This window comes from Felis catus, chromosome D4 (genome assembly GCF_018350175.1).
Source record: "Felis catus isolate Fca126 chromosome D4, F.catus_Fca126_mat1.0, whole genome shotgun sequence".
Classification (NCBI taxonomy): domain Eukaryota; kingdom Metazoa; phylum Chordata; class Mammalia; order Carnivora; family Felidae; genus Felis; species Felis catus.
This window is the reverse complement of record NC_058380.1, coordinates 59,913,626-59,930,321: the sequence shown is the minus strand read 5'-3', so window position 1 is coordinate 59,930,321 and position 16,696 is coordinate 59,913,626. Positions and strand designations below refer to the sequence as shown.

Here is a 16,696-nt window from a genome sequence, read left to right as displayed (position 1 = left end):
TATATTCATGATTATTTGGAAAATTCAAAACTCCTTTCTCACTAATTGGTAGAACCAGTAAGCAAAAAAAAATCAGTAAGGATATAGAAGAGCTTAATAACAATATCAACCACACTGACCTAAGTGATATCCATAAAATATTCTACCCCAACAGTAGTGGAATATATATTCTTTTCAAGAGCATGTGGGACATTCACCAAAACAGAATATATTCTTGGACTTAATACAATCCTTGACCAATTTAGAATATTAGAATAATTGAAATTATACAAAGAGTATCCTGTGACTAGAAAAAATTAGATTAGGTATCAGTAACAGAAAGATATGTGGACAATCCCCATGTATTTGCAAATTTAATGACATACCTCTAAAACAAAGGTCAGAAAGGAAGCCTCCTTCAGAACAAAAACATCAGAAAATATTTTTAAATAAATGAAAATACAGTGTACAAAAGTTTACTGGGTGCAGTTAAAACAATATCTAGAGGGAAATTTGCAGCATTATATGCTTATGTTGGAAAAGAAGAAAGGTCCCAATTCAGTGGTCTAACCTACTACCTTGAGAAAAGAGAGCACATTATACCAAAAGTAGAAGAAAGGAAGGAATAAAAAATGAGACCAAAATCAATATTGAAATGATGAAAGATTAGTAATGAAATAGAAAAGGTAAAGAAAAAAATCATGAAACCAAAACTAGTGTTTTGAAAACATCAATAAAATTGACAAACTTCCAGGTAGATTAATCAAGGAAAAAAAAAAAAAGAGAACGCAGGAATTATTAATAATGGGATTAAAGAAGGGGCCATCAATATAGATCCTATAGATATTAAAAAGAGAATATTATGAATTTATGCCAATAAATTTGGTCAATTGGAAGAAATGGAGTAAATTCACTGAAAGACACAAATTCCAAAGCTTACTCAAGAAAAAACAGATAACCTTAATATCTCTGTATCTACTAGAGAAATTGAATTTGTAGTTAAAAACCTTCACACAAGGAAAACTCAAACCCATATGGCGTTATTGCCAATTCTACCAAAAACTTTAAGAAAAAATAATAACACTTCTACACAAACTCTTCCAAAAAAACATAGGGAAGGGAATACTTCTAAATCTATTTTTCGAGGCCAGCATTATGCTGACATCAAAACCAGACAAAGACATTACAAGAAAAGCACAGACCAATATCCCTCATTAACATAACTGCAAAAATTTCCAGCAAAATATTAACAAATCAAATCCAACAATATGTAAGAAGGATAACACACCATGATCAACTATAGTTTAGGAATGCAAGACTGATTCAATATTCAAAGATCAACCAATGTAATGGACTACAATCAAGAGACCACAGGAGAAAATCCCCATGGTATCAATAGGTAAAGAAAAGACATTTGACAAAGTTCAAAATATTTATGATAAAAACTCTCAGAAAATAAGAATAGAAGGAGACCTCCTTAACCTGATAAAGGATATCTGTGCAAAACCCACAGCTAACATCATATGTAATGGAAAAAAATGAATGCTTTCTTCCTAAGATTGGAACAGGGCAAGAATGTTCACTCTCTTCATCCCTATTCATTTATCACACTGGAGATCCTAGCCAGTGCAAAAAGACTGATTTCAAGACTATAAAAGTATATTAATCAAAGTAATGTGGGTATTGTCAAAAAAGCAGTCACATTAAAAGAACACAGTACATAATCCGGAAAAAGACCCACACGCACATAGTCAACTGATTTTCGACAAAGTTAACAAAAGAATTCAATGAACAAAGTTCAACAAATAGTGCTGGACCACCACTCATCCATATGCAAAACATGAACCTCATACCATATTCAAAAATTAACTCAAAACAGATCATTTAGGTCCTACTTGAAAAAGCTAATACTGTAAAATGTCTAGAAAAAAACAAAGGAGTAAATCTTTGTGACCATGAGTTGGGCAAAGATTTTTTAGAACCACAGCAGAAAAAACTGACAGATTGGATCTCATCAAAATTTTAAATTTCTTCTCCTTTAAAGGCTGTTGAGAAAATGAAAAGACAAGCCACAGACTGAAAGAAGATATTTTCACAACACAGCTGGTAAAGGACTGATAACCAGTATATATAAGCAACACTCAAAACTCAATAAGAAAACAAAAAGGGGCACCTGGGTGACTGAGTCAGTTAAACATCTCTTTTTTTTTTTTTTCCAATGTTTATTTATTTTTTTTGGGACAGAGAGAGACAGAGCATGAACGGGGGAGGGGCAGAGAGAGAGGGAGACACAGAATCGGAAACAGGCTCCAGGCTCTGAGCCATCAGCCCAGAGCCGGACGCGGGGCTCGAACTCACGGACCGCAAGATCGTGACCTGGCTGAAGTCGGACGCTTAACCGACTGCGCCACCCAGGCACCCCAAACATCTGACTCTTAATATGAGCTTATGTTGTGATCTCCTGGCCATGGGCTCGAGCCCCACATTGGGCTCAGCACTGAGCATGGGGCCTGCTTGGGATTCTCTCTCTCCCTCTGCTCCTCTGCCACTTATGCACATGTGTTTTCTCTCTCTCTCTCTCTCAAAAATAAATGACTAACTTAAAAAAAAGAAAGAAAAAAAAAAGAGCCCGATTAAAAATGTGCAAAAGATTTGAATACACACTAAAGTAGAGATGTAGATGGCCGAAAAACACATGAAAAGATGCTCAATGGCATTATTCATCAGGGAAATGCAAAATTAAATCCACAATGAGGCATCACGACACATCTGTAAGAATAGCTTAAATTTTTAAAAAACCACTAATATGAAGTGCTAATGAGAATACAGAGCAACTGGAATTCTCATACATGCCTGGTGGCCTTGCAAAACAGTACTTTGAAAAACATCTTGGCAGCTTCTTACGAGGTCAAAAGCATATGCTTAATATTCAACCCAAAAAACTTACACATAGGTAATTACCCAAGAGAAATCATGACTATGTCCACACAAAAACCTGTACTTTAAATGTTTATGGTAGCTTTATTCATAAGTACCTCCAAATTGGAAACAATCCAAATGTCTATCAACAGGGGAATGGATAAACAATGTGGCACATCCATGCAGTGAAGTAGTACTCAGCAATGAAAAGGAACAAACTATTGATACCTAAAACTGTATGGATGGCTCTTTCTATCATGCCAAGTGGAAGAAGCCAGACACAAAAGGCTATATACTGTATGATTCTGTTTATGTGACATTCTGGAAAAGGCAAAACTATAGGCACAGAAATTAAATCAGTGGTTGCCAAGGGCTGGGAGTATAGGAAGGGGATTGACTATAAGAGGGCACAAGGCAATTTTGGGGGTGATGGGAATATTCTACGTCTTGATTGACAAACTACATTAGTTTGTCAAAATTTAGAGTACTGTAAACAAAAAAAGGGTGACAGTTATTACATGTAAAGTATATCTCAATAATTCTGAGAAGAGAAAAAAAAAAGCTCTTTCAAGTTGTGCCACTTTGCAGTCAACTCTCACCCTCTCATACACACTGTCCTGTCTCCTGGCAACCACTGATCTGCTTTCTGTCACTATAGATCACTTTTGCCTCGCATTCTTGGGCTTCACCCGTGTTACCCCATTTCTCAGCAAATACTACTTATGCTACGATAAGTACTAATTTCACTGTGCGGATATGCCACAATCCATTTATCCATTCAAATGTTGACAGACACTTGGGTTGCTTCCAATTTAGGGATATAAATAAGGCTGCTTTGAACAGAAGTCTTTGGGTAGACATACATATTTTTTTTCTCTTATACAAATTCTGAGATTTGGATTTTCTAAAAATTTAATATACATACTAATTCTGGGAAGAAAGTAATCTCATCCTGTAGATGAGAAAACCAAAGCCTAGGGGAAATAACCAAGATACTGTAACATATATGGAAGCCACTCACAGGGATGCTACAGATTCTAAGTCAGTGAGACAGACAGGCACTCTAAAGAGTAAGCAGCAAAATAGGACAGCTATAGGGTCTGAGCACCTCCATTGCCCCTGACGTCCAAACACACTTTGAGTATGCTGGGGAGCAGGTAAGAGAGGATGGCTTTGGGACCTCTATCTCAAGGCTGCCGGAAGTTGAATCTAAAGTATGAATTCAGGCTCTTAAATAGTAAACTCCTGATTACAAGAGAAATACTTTGATCTGTAATGGTTCCTGACTCAACAAAGATCAATGAACTTTAACTACACGGTTATTTCCTCATGTCGGAAAAACCAACTGGCCAAGTTTTCATTTGCAAGAGGAAAACCTGAAGGATCACCTACTCATGTCCCAGAGCCAAGCCTCCCCAACATTTTTACCTCCACCTTGCCCACCTTCTTTCCTTCAAAACTCTGTCCCTCCCACCTCTTCATTTAGAGCTCTTCTGAGTAAAGCTAGACTTTGCATCTATGTATACGAGCATTTCCAGGCGGGCCTTGACGATGAATTTTACACATATAATGTGTAGATAAAATGCCAGGTGGTCGGCACACAAGTAGGAACACACTTGCTTGGGTGTTAGCAGTGTACCTGGATCGGCTTAGACTAGACTGTTTAGTACACCACGCTCCTCCCCAGTCAGAACCACTATAAATTCCCCTGCCCAGGGTTTCAGTAGGAAGGACTTGCCCTTCACCTTGAGAAGGAGTTTCTACTGCCTCCTCCTTTCCTTTCTTTCTGGAAAGAGCATCTATTCCATTACTACCTCCCCAGTGTGGACTACTTTTCCCCAGCTACATTAGGGAGTGAGCAGCAATCACACTAATTTATGGGGTAAAAAAATTTCTGACAAAGACATTCTACTCACTAATGGACATCCAATGACTAAAACATAAGAGAAGCCCAATAGGATGGTTTGAAAGGCCAGGTTGAATCCCATCTTAGAAGCTAATCAGAGACTGGTTCTACAGGCTGCCCTATATGAAAGCCTTCTACTCCTTCCACCCTTGGGAGAACCACTGCAGACTACTTCCCCTCAGATGTCCCCTCTACCTTCCTAAGATCTACTCTGAAAGAGCTGCCTGCAAAGACCTCCCAGACATTAACAATTTGGGGGCGCTGATAATTAGTAGTTGATATATTGATTTTGATTTGATTTGTGGGGAGAGGCAAGGGATTGTGGAAGGCTGTGCCCATGCCTCCCCTTGCTGGCGTCTCCACGTTCACTATCACCACACAGAAAGCATTTATTTTCCAGGGACAAATTCTTTCTCCCAGGCCCCAGTTTCCTTAGCTGTAAAACAAGAGTTCAGTATTAGTGGCTCTCAACTCTTATCACCATCACCACATGGTGTCAGACAGGCTGACATCCATAATTCCCCCACTCCTCACCAACTGCATGGTGACCCTCCTTAGCCCATGCCAACAACATCTCTTGCCTGGATTGGGGCAATTGCCTCCTAGCTGGTCTCTGCTTCCACTTAACCTCCTAGAATCGATTCTTCACATAGGGACCACCAGGGCCCTATACAATCTGCACTCACCCCACTTCTCTGACCTCAGTTCCTCCTTCCCTTATGTTTCACTCCCTCCACTCCACCCAGCCTGTCCTCCTTGCTGTCCCTCAAACATGCCTGGGACAGCCTCACATCAGGACTTTGGCACTTGCCATTCCCTCTGTCTGGGAAGTCCTGTCCCAGGGGGCTACACAGCTCACTGCCTCAGCTCCTTCAGGTATTTGCTCAAAGGTCACCTTCTCAGCAAGGTCTTCCCTGGACACCCTAGTCCAAATCAGAACTGTTATGCCAGCTGCCCAATATTCCCTACACCCGTTCCCTACCGTATTTCACTCCTTAGCACTTATCACCACCCAAGATTCTTTACTTAATCTTACCACCTGCTTCCCCAACATGACTATAAACTCCATGAAAGCCAGGATGTGTAAGGTTTTGTTCACTACTGAATCTCTAGTGCCTCGCCCACAAGAACTCAATAAATACTGAGTGAACGAATGCCACGTGCTCCATCCACCTAATACTCCTTTTCTCTCCTACTCACTAAAATATAGAATAATGCATGTGAGGCTATTAAAGGACTCATCTATAATTTACTTTATTAAAAAATGACTTGCAAATTTTCATGATTGTTATGAACTGGCTGAGAGAGCCAACTGCATCACCAGGCTGTGGTTGAGAACCATCAGGTAGATTACCCTGGGGCCTTTCCACTCTGAGCCAGCATTCTCAGTGAGCAAGCCCAGGTCAGGGACACAGTGTTATGGTAAGAAGTCCACACATCCCTATGAGCAGGAGGCACTGCTTGAATACTGGCAAGTGTCTCACGCTTACGTGTATTCCTGTTTCCCAAACAGTGCGCATATACTGTTGGGATTCACAAACACAAATCGATACTGAATTCACAGCAGCACTTAGTAGTTACATGCTTTATCAGCCAATGGCAGAAGCCTAACTACTAAGTAGGCAAAGTTCCACAAAGTTTTTTAAAACATTAAAAAAAAAAAAAAAAGACCTTATACTTGGCAGGACTGGGAAGCAAGGCTTGACCACATGACTGCAATCCAAATTAAGGATCTTTATCCTTCCCTTCCACTCCCCACCCCGCCTTTTTTTCCCTTTGCATATGCTATTTTCATGGAACACTATGATTCTCTATTTGCAAAAAAAACTTTTTGGAGGGAGAAGTAGTCCCTGGGCTGAGACTGAACATCTCAAACTGGTGAGAGGTAGTTAAGCACAGTAAAGCCTGGGAGGGAAAATGTGACTATTCATCTTGTTCAGATGTAGGTCATATTCCCATGCTTGTCAATTTCTTCCAGTTGGATTTGCAACTCCTACATTAGCAATACTACTTTAGGCAATGAACAAAAGGAAAGTTACAACTAAAGCTTTAAAGGGATGCCTGGGTGGCTCAGTCTCTTGAGCTTCTGACTCTTGATTTTGGCTCAGGTCATGATCCCAAGGTCATGGGATGGAGCCCAGAGATGAGCCCCCTGTCCGGCTCCAGGCTGAGCATGGAGCCTCCTTGAGAGTCTTTGTCTCTCCCTCTTCCCCTCTCCCCTGCTTGCATGCTCTCTCTAAAAAAAATCTTTAAAGAAATCATTATTTTCTAATCTGTATTGCTTTAAAATGCTCTGAATTTTTAAAAATTTATTTAGTTTTGAGAGAGAGCAAGACAGTGTGAGTGGGGGAGAGGCAGAGAGAGAGAGACAGAGGATCCCAAGCAGGCTCCATGCTGCCAGCACAGAGCCCAGTGTGGGCCTCGAACTCACAAAACCATGAGATCACGACCTGAGCTGAAAGCGAGAGTTGGATGCTTAACTGACTGAGCCACCCAGGTGCCCCTAAAATGCTCTAAAATTTAATTCCATGATTATCATGGAATTTTTCAAGATTTTCTATAGATGGCAAATTACACTTAAGAACTTTTTGTAGAAAGCACACAAGAACTCTTCCCTCTATAAAAATGAAGGTTATTATCTTGGATGTCATCCATTAGAAGCACAAAAGGAAGTTGATGGGAATTTCAACTGTGCCTCAATGACAGGATTTTTTAGGTAGCCTCCCCCCAAAAGATTAAGTTTGCAAGTTTCCTAAAGTGGCTCCCTAAATTTTTAAAGCTGCCATTTTGATCTTCCAACTCTCTTTCCCCTTTTATTTCTACTCTCTGAAAGCGTTGTGAGAAATATAATTCCTAGCTTAAAAAAACTCAAATTACTTTTATTTTGAGAATGTTATGCAAGCCCTGGTGACTAAGTTAGGCTAGGTTGGGAGAAATAAGGTTGGTTATCTCTGTTTTAGACCACAGCTTCTCAAGTTAAAATTCTTAACTTGACAATACAGGGTCTGCCTAAGCTGAATAAGAATCATAAACACCAGAGTAAAGTGGAGTTATGTCTGGGGAATTATTTAATCAGAGTACTTTTAATTTCAAAAACTGACCAAGATCAGCTAGCAAAGACCTCAGGGGGAAGAAAAGGGCCACAATGTGGGGGCGTCTGGGTGGCTCAGTTGGTTAAGCGTCCGACTTTGGCTCAGGCCATGATCTCGCGGTTTGTGGGCCCGAGCCCTGTGTCGGGCTCTGTGCTGAGAGCTCAGAGCCCGGAGCCTGCTTCGCATTCTGTGTCTCCCTCTCTCTCTGCCCCTCCCCCACTCATGCTCTGTCTCTCTCTGTCTCAGAAATAAACATTAAAAAAAAATTTTTTTTTGAAGAAAATGGCCACAATGTGTCACAACAAATTGCACTTTCCTCGCTTCTCTTCCAAATGACAAGCATCAAAAGTGGTCACCTGTACTTACCATGGTACTTGGCATTCAAAAGTTACCTGCACTTCCTGGAAGCACGGTGCGGATGGAAGACTACCTATGAATATATGCATTAAACGGCCAAAAGTAAAATGAGCATTGGCATATTGGAGAAATTTCTAGAACCACATTAAATTTGAAACATCGGAATTTTCCAAAGATTTTCTTATTTGCCTCATTAACATACGCATGAACTGGAAAGCTTGCAAAGAAAGCCACTGGATCTCCTCCAAGATTCCTCACTTAACTAGTAGGCAAAAAGTTACTTACTACTTTGGCAAAGGCTCACAGAGCAGAGATTCCCTGCTAGACTACAATCCCACAATGTCCCCGCATCCCGCCTGGCTTAGGAAAGCAGCACAGGCTGGAGGCCTGACTTCACAGCGGGGAGCCAAGAGAAGCATGGAATGCTGGTGAGCACCTTCAGACCATCTCCTCTAAACCCTTCCGTTTAAAAATGAGGAAACTGAGGCCCAGGACAATTATTCCAGGTTTCATATACCTTTATGGCCAGAACCACAACAAGAACCCAGGGCTTCTGGTTCCCACAACTAGGGCTTCCTTTTAGACAGCTACTCCAAATGTAGAGTTGGCTTCTGCAAGTAAATGGGACTTATGGAATACTGACTTCGTGATCAGCCCTTAACTGATCATCTGGCATGAAACAGGGATCTGCCACGTTCTGATTTAAGGGTGTGCACCCAAATCCGAAAGCATCTCTCACTGCTGCAAATATTCAGTGGTGGCGATTGACATCTCATTTTATCCTTTCATTCTGTCCTTTTTCTTTTCCCTACACAATAAATCACAGTACCCCAAAGTGTTAATAATGTACAAGAAATGGGGCAAGGAACAGGGGAAAGTAATGACCAACTTTAACAAAGAGATATTTAGAGGCACCTGGTCATGATCTCCCAGTTTATGGGACTGAGCCCCACATATAGGGCTCTGTGCTGACAGCATGGAGCCTGCTTGGGATTCTCCCTCTCTCTGCCCCTCCCCTACTCTCTCTTGCTCTCTCTCAAAATAAATAAACGTTTAAAAAAATTATCTTCCTTTAAAAAGAAAAAAAAGAGAGAGATTTAAGTAATTTCAATAGCCTGAAATAATTCTCACACTCAAAACTGTATTTTGGAAACTCACAGCTTTTCTAATACACCTGTAATCATCCTGAGAAAGTCTCACTCAGAAGAAGGTGGCTTCTGTGTCCTCTAGATACAGCCTTTACCACCAACCCTCTGTGACTCAATCATTTGCATGTTATCGCTTTCCCGTTGCCTGACTTTCCTCACTCCCTACACCCAAAGACCTTTAGCCCAGCTGCTCTGGCCCTCACCTGTGCTTTCTCGTCTTTAAGTTTCTCTTTTCTTAACTATTTTCAACTGTACTGTTTGGCTCATCTTCCTCAATGCATTTTTCATGTCATAAATTTGAGCTGCAAAGTGGCACTTAACCCCAAAATATATCTGAAGAATTATTAGGGTAAACTGAAATCACCAAGTAATCTCTCTTACCTTCTTGGGCAGCCACTCAATTTTTAGTATCTCCTCAGGGCATATACTTCTGGTAACTGGCTGTCCTTTTACTTGAAGACAATATTAAAAAAAAAAAAGTTCATTTGTTTGTTTTTGAGAGAGAGAGAGAGACAGACAGACAGACAGACAGACAGAAAGGGAGAATCCCAAGCAGGCTCCATGCTGTCAGTGCAGAGTCCAACGCAGGGCTCAATGTTATGAACCGTGAGATCATGACCTGAGCCAAAATCAAGAGTCATATGCTCAACCGACTCAACCACCCAGGTGCCCCTTGAAGACACTATTTTAACATGCCAAGGCCTAAAAGTTCAGAACATCTGTGCTGAAAAAATTTTAGACATCATCTAGTTTATCCCAAACCCCTCATCTTATAATAAATTGAGGCTAAGAGAGGGAAGGCTTTGGTCTAAGACCCTTCCCGGATGATTTCTCATCTTGCAACATGTTAACATGTTCTCTTTTCTTTCCAATTACAGTATAGTCTACTTGTTACCACCTGAATTACTTACTCCTTTACCAACTCTTTCAAAAGGAAAGATAGTAATTAATGCCTTCAGGTGGTGATCTACCCCCACAGGGTATCTTTAGGGAACAGGGTTTTTACTATTATTATTATTATTATTTCAAGCTCTAAAGTGTACATGCATTACTAACTACATATTATGAATAATAAGTAAGGGACTTCCATAAATCTACATATTAGTGAAAAAAACTCTGGAGATAATAAAGTGACCTAGTTAGGATTTGGAGTCTTAAGCCCAGTCTGCTACTAATTAGCTATGATCCTTTGAGTGAGTCACTTCAGGTCTCTTTTTTTCATATGGATGGGTGATAAGGAAGATGGACAAGATCTGTGATTCTCAACTTTCCCTGGAGTCCTTCAAGTTCTGAGATGAGATCCAAAGATCTAAAGGAAATCACAGGTTTGCTTCCTCCTGACACAGCTGCGCAGCTAAAATATTGAGTATGTTTGCAAGTCACTAGGTATTTCATGCCGACCAGAAGCTCTCATTGGCATGTATACACATCTCAGCTAAAAATGACAAAATCAATTACTTTTGAAGAAAAAATGTAAACACACACACACACACACACACACACACACACACACACACACACACACACACATTTGGCCCACTGAGGAAATAATAAAAAGAATGAAGCTTTCAAAAGCACAAAGATGGGGGTAGAGGGCAGAGAAAAAAGTTTTGCACAGAGAAAGAAAAAGCGATTCACATAAATATGAAATTAGATTTCACTCAAGTACCAAGGAATTTCTGTCCTTCCTGTATTCATCCGCTGATCCTGAAAATGCCCAGATGCACTCTGTCAAATCTCAGTTCTTGAAAAGAGTGATCAAACACAGAATAGGCACTTAAGAGTTGGATTATAAAGTATTTTCCTTTACATTCATACCAAGTCTCCAACAAGATTCTATTGCACAGAGAATTTAAAGAGAAGTCCTTCAAGGAGTTTAAATGTCTTGGTACAAAACACAGTAGTTCATTCAGCCGTGTTCAACCAATACACTTAAAAGGGCATTAGCAGGGATTATGTTCCATCTCCAATCTACAGGGACTGAAATCTGAAGGCACTGCCAACTGCTGCCTCACCGTCTCACTGTGCTTAACTAGCAAAGAGGAAATCCGTGTGCCACCAAAGGGCCCTGGGCCGAGGCACAGGAGATGTGAATTCTAATCCAGCTGGCCCCAGGAGCAATTCCCTGCACAGAGCACAGTGCTTTGCCTGTAACTGATGCTCCGAAATGTCAACTAAGTGGAAATGCAAAACCCCCCACCAAGTGCCAATGAATATTATCCAGAGAACTTAAAGATGCCTCCAAGAAACTGAAATCCAGTTAGGTAAAATATAGGAACTTCGGTGTAAGGAAAAGAACTAACGTGTCTTGGCCATTATAATAAATCAAAGGATTTACAGTAGTTACCTCACAAAAGCTTTGTGGAGTAAGTTAAACATTTCCATTTAATAATACAGAAAACCAGGCTGAAAGGAAGCAGTTTATTCACCATCCACAATTAGTAAGAGGAGAAGCCCAGATTTCCAACCCAGGTCTGCAAAGCCCACAGTTTGCAGTATGCAACGCCTACACATCAAGGCAGCCCAGGATGAGTTAGAAATTTGGGTCTAAGTTTCACTTCTTGTCTCTAAGTTGTTTTATACCACTAGACAGAACACTTGTTCTGCAATTCATGGGACGTAGGGGGGCGGGGCGGTGACCTAGATCAGTAGTTTGTTTTGTTTTGTTTTGTAAGGCGGTCATCAGAATCCTTTGGGGGCCAGGACTTTTTTCTAATATAGGCATACGCCTTTCTTGCTCTTTGAAACTATGCGGGACTGGTACGCTTCAGTGATAACTGGAAATGCATTACACCCCGCAAACGGAACGGAGCAGAAAAGTTGTGCGGGCCCCAATCCCCCTCCCATTAACTTGAGGCTGAGCACCTGACCCTGCAGGATTCGTGTTTCCTTTTAGCTTAGAGCTGTGTGCCGGCCCCGGGGCTCCCGGTCTGAGAGCAACGTATAGTATGTGTGTCCTGCATTACCTGAGCGGCCTGCAGGGGCTGGTCTGTAGGGAGAGGCCCGTGCCTTTGAGGGGCTTAACGCTCACCGTGCAAAATACCGAGCTCAAACAGCCGGCGGCTCTGATATGCCCTGCTCCGGAGGGGCGGCAGTGGAACCACTTCCTGGTCAGCGTCTCCCGCCCTTCGTCCACACCCCTACTGCTGCATTTCCCCCGCTGCACTGACTTGCCCGGCGGCAGGAGGGTCTGTCAGGCTCCCGGGCGGACGCCCAGCCCGTCACCAAGCGGCCGGGGGAGGGGTCCGATCAGAGATTTAAAACAACGCTCTGGAACTCCAACTCCCCGCCCCCCCCTGCGGGGCATCTCCTGCGGCTGCCGGGAAGAGGCCCGGGCCCGTTCCAGTCCCGTCCGGGCCACTGTCCCTCCAGTGACCCAGGTGCGCCGCGCCCGCCCGAAACCCCGTCTGACGCCGCCCGGCACCTGTCGCGCCCGCAGCGGCAAACCCTGCGCTCACCTCGTCCCGGGGGCCCACGGCCCGTCCCCGCGCCTCTGGGCCCAGCTCCCGCCGCCGTCTCCGCCAGGCCCACAGCCGCGGCCGCCGCCCACTTTCGGTTTCCCCGCACGGCCAGAGCCGCAGCCACGGCTCGGGATTCACCTCAAGCCCCCGCCCCGCCCCGCCCCGCTCTGCCCCGCCCCGCCCCGCTCCGCCCCGCCCCGCCCCGAAGGCAGCCCGGCCTCGGCTCTGCGCACGCGCGGGCTCTCCGGCCGCGTCGGCCCACGCCGGCGTCCGCGCGTGGGGAGGGAAACCGACGCCGCCTAGCGGTTTCTGCGCGTGCCCACGCACGGGCCGACGGCGGAAGACGACTGCGGGGCGGGTTTAGACGCGCCTCCCCGTGGACAACGCAAGTACCCGCGGGCTGGCCCGGCCGGGACCGGCACTTCACACCCAGCAGGACCTCACCAGCAGTTAACACCCTCTTGCCTGCTTGCTTCACGCCCAAGTCAGACGTTGCAGTCAACTCTTGCTCATTCTTTTGGTTGACAGGAACAGTTACTTTTAACCCTCCCAGACGTCCACCTGGTTCGCTCATTTCCTTTAGGTTTTTCCGAAGCGTCACCTTTTCGAAGAAGGTGCTACTTTAAAAAATGTCAATCTGCTTCCCGGAGTTTCTCACTTCTCAGCTTTCTCTCTCTTGAGCGCACTGTATGTATTTTACTTATCATGTCCTCGAATTAAGCTCTGTGAGCACAGGAATCTTTGTCATGCTCCCTAACCTATTCCTGGAGCCTAGGATTGTGCCTGGCACATAAGGGTTAAATAAATATTTGTCGAATTCATTCCTTCATTCATTATAAAATTATTGAACATCTAATATTCATTCACTTATTTCTTGTGCACATTAATTCTACCAACATATATTGGGCGTGTCGGTTTGTATTCCTTAAACCAACATTGAACACTTCTCTGCACTTATTCTATAAGCATTAACTGAGGTCTGCTGTTTTTTCGAGCAGTATATATTTTTACAGCTCTATTGAGGCATACTGTAAACGGCACATTTAGAATGTACAATTTGATGTTTTCACATATGTATACAGCTGTGAAACCATCACTGCCATAAACATAACAGCACACCATCACCTCCAAAAAGTTTTCCCTGGGTCACTTTTATAATCCTCATCTCTTGTGCCTCTCTGTCCCTTGGCCCTTCAACTGCTGATCTGCTCTCTGTCACTATGGGTTAGTTTGCTTTTTCTAGAGTTTTATATAAATGGAATCATACAATGTGTGCTGTCTTTTTTGGTGGGGGTCAGGAGGGAGGTCCAGCTTTTTTCACTCAATGTAAACACGTTGAGATTCATCCATGTTGTTTTGTGTACCAGTAGTTCATATCTTTCTATTGCTGAGTAGTATCCCATTGTATGGGGGTACTAAACCTACCATATGACCCAGCAATTCCATTTACCCAAGAGAAATGGGAGCATATGTCTACACAAAGACCTAGACAAGAATATTCATTGCAGCCTTGTTTACAATAGCCAAAAGTAGAAAAAAACCAATACCCACTGGTAGTTGAATGGGCAATCAACTAGTACATATTGAACACCTGCTGTTACATAACAAACTTTCATGGAACGCCTACTCTGCTAAGGCACAAGCCTATGCTTGAGGAGCATTTTAAAAATTATTTCTTATTTATTTACTTACTTATTTAATAAACTGCACATCCAACATGGAACTCAAACTTATGACCCTGAGATCAAGAGTCATGTGCTCTACCAACTGAGCCAGCCAGGCAAGCACCCTTGAGGGTCTTTTGATTCAGTGAAAAGAGATAGCAAGCAATGAAAAGGTTGGCTGGAAGTAAATCACAGAAGGCCCTATAGCCCATGCACAGAAGTTTGGGCTTTTCCCCAAAGGCAATGGGGAACTGTTCAAAATCTCCTTTGAATGCTGTTCTGTTTTATACTCCCACATCTAGTCCCTAACTAAATCTGCCCAAATGTCTCTCCCCGGCACTTCTCTTCATCCCTGCTACTGTATTTCAGTCTATTTAGGATCTCTCTCCCTTGCAATCTGCTCCAAACACTGCAGTGGGTTTAATAGACCTAAAATATAGCCAGACCCAGTTTGGACTCTGCAGTGCTCATGACATCTTCTGACTCCACATTTATGATAGGAAAGACGTAAAAAGCAGCTCCCAGTGGAAAGAGTGCCAGTGGAGAAGAAAATTAGGAAAAACTCCAGAGTCCAACATGCAAAGTAAATCATAAAAGCAATGTATGTTGACCTCGAGTCTGAGATTCTTCATCCTTTCAAAGGGATTCTGTGGACTGTACTGTATAGAAAGACAAATGACGTTCTGCAGCTAGTTTTTGAAAAAACTGATTTTGGGGGGCACCTGGGTGGCTCAGTCGGTTAAGCATCTGACAGGCTCAGGTCATGATCTCACGGTTCATGGATTCCAGTCCCCTGTCAGGCTCTGTGCTGACAGCTCAGAGCCTGGAGCCTGCTTCAGATTCTGTGTCTCCCTCTCTCTCTGCCCTTCCCCCATTCATGCTCTGTCTCTGTCTCTCTCTTTCTCTCTCTAAAAAGAAACATTAAAAAATTTTTTTAAATCAGATTTTTGATGAATAGTTTACATATAATAATAATACATATTTTTTTTAATTTTTTTTCAACGTTTATTTATTTTTGGGACAGAGAGAGACAGAGCATGAACGGGGGAGGGGCAGAGAGAGAGGGAGACACAGAATCGGAAACAGGCTCCAGGCTCTGAGCCATCAGCCCAGAGCCCGACGCGGGGCTCAAACTCACGGCCCGCGAGATCGTGACCTGGCTGAAGTCCGACGCTTAACCGACTGCGCCACCCAGGCGCCCCAATAATACATATTTTAAATGTATGGTTTGGTAAATTTTGACAAATGTATTCAATCGTGTGTCCACCACCACAATCAAGATCTAGAACTAATTCATCATTTCAGAAATTTCCCCTGTGCCTCTTTAGAGTTAATTTCTTCCCCCTACCACCAGCCCCTGGCAGGCATTGATCTGTTTTCTGTTACTAGAGCTTTGCCTTCTCTAGAATGTCATATAAATGGAATCATACAGTATAGAGTCTTTGTGACTGCCTTCCTTCACTTAGCATAATGCTTTTGAGAGTCATCCACGTTGCCACATCTATCAGTAGTCTGTTTCCTTTTATTGCAGAGTAGATACCATCACCGGTATGGATATGTCACAATTTGTTTATTCACATTTGATACATGTTTGTGTTATTTCCAGTTTGGGGCTATTGTGAATAAAACAGCTGTAAACAATCACATGCAGGTCTTTGTGTGGTCATATAGTTGTCTTGCATAAAGACTTAGGAGTAGAGTTGTTGGTTGCAAAATATGTGTATGACTAACTGTAAGAAACTATCAAATTGTTTTCTAAAATGGCTGCATCAGGGGCGCCTGGGTGGCGCAGTCGGTTGAGCGTCCGACTTCAGCCAGGTCACGATCTCGCGGTCCGTGAGTTCGAGCCCCGCGTCAGGCTCTGGGCTGATGGCTCGGAGCCTGGAGCCTGTTTCCGATTCTGTGTCTCCCTCTCTCTCTGCCCCTCCCCCGTTCATGCTCTGTCTCTCTCTGTCCCAAAAATAAATAAATAAAAATAAAATAAAATGGCTGCATCATTTTGTTCTCCCTCCTCCCACCTACCAGCAGTGTATGACAGGTCCAGTTGCTCTAAATCTTCTCCAGTCCTTATAATTGTCAGTCATTTTAAGTTTAGTCATTTTAGCAGATGTATACAGATATCACATTGAGGTTTTTTAATTTCCATTTCCCCATGACTAATGATATTGAG

General features: G+C 42.9%; 1 protein-coding gene across 2 annotated transcripts in view; it reads right to left on the bottom strand.

Annotated features, from left to right (window-relative positions):
• Window positions 1-12,992, bottom strand: part of TDRD7 (tudor domain containing 7) — a 77,268-nt gene extending 64,276 nt beyond the window's left edge. The window contains exons 1-2 of one of the 2 annotated variants that reach the window (XM_023242473.2): window positions 12,860-12,992; window positions 9,783-9,853 (exon numbers count right to left, since the gene is read on the bottom strand). The gene's annotated coding sequence lies outside the window, so the exon portion shown is untranslated. The remainder of the gene's footprint in view (window positions 1-9,782; window positions 9,854-12,859) is intronic. The other variant, XM_023242472.2, reaches the window with a different exon arrangement.
• Between the last annotated feature and the right edge of the window lie 3,704 nt (window positions 12,993-16,696).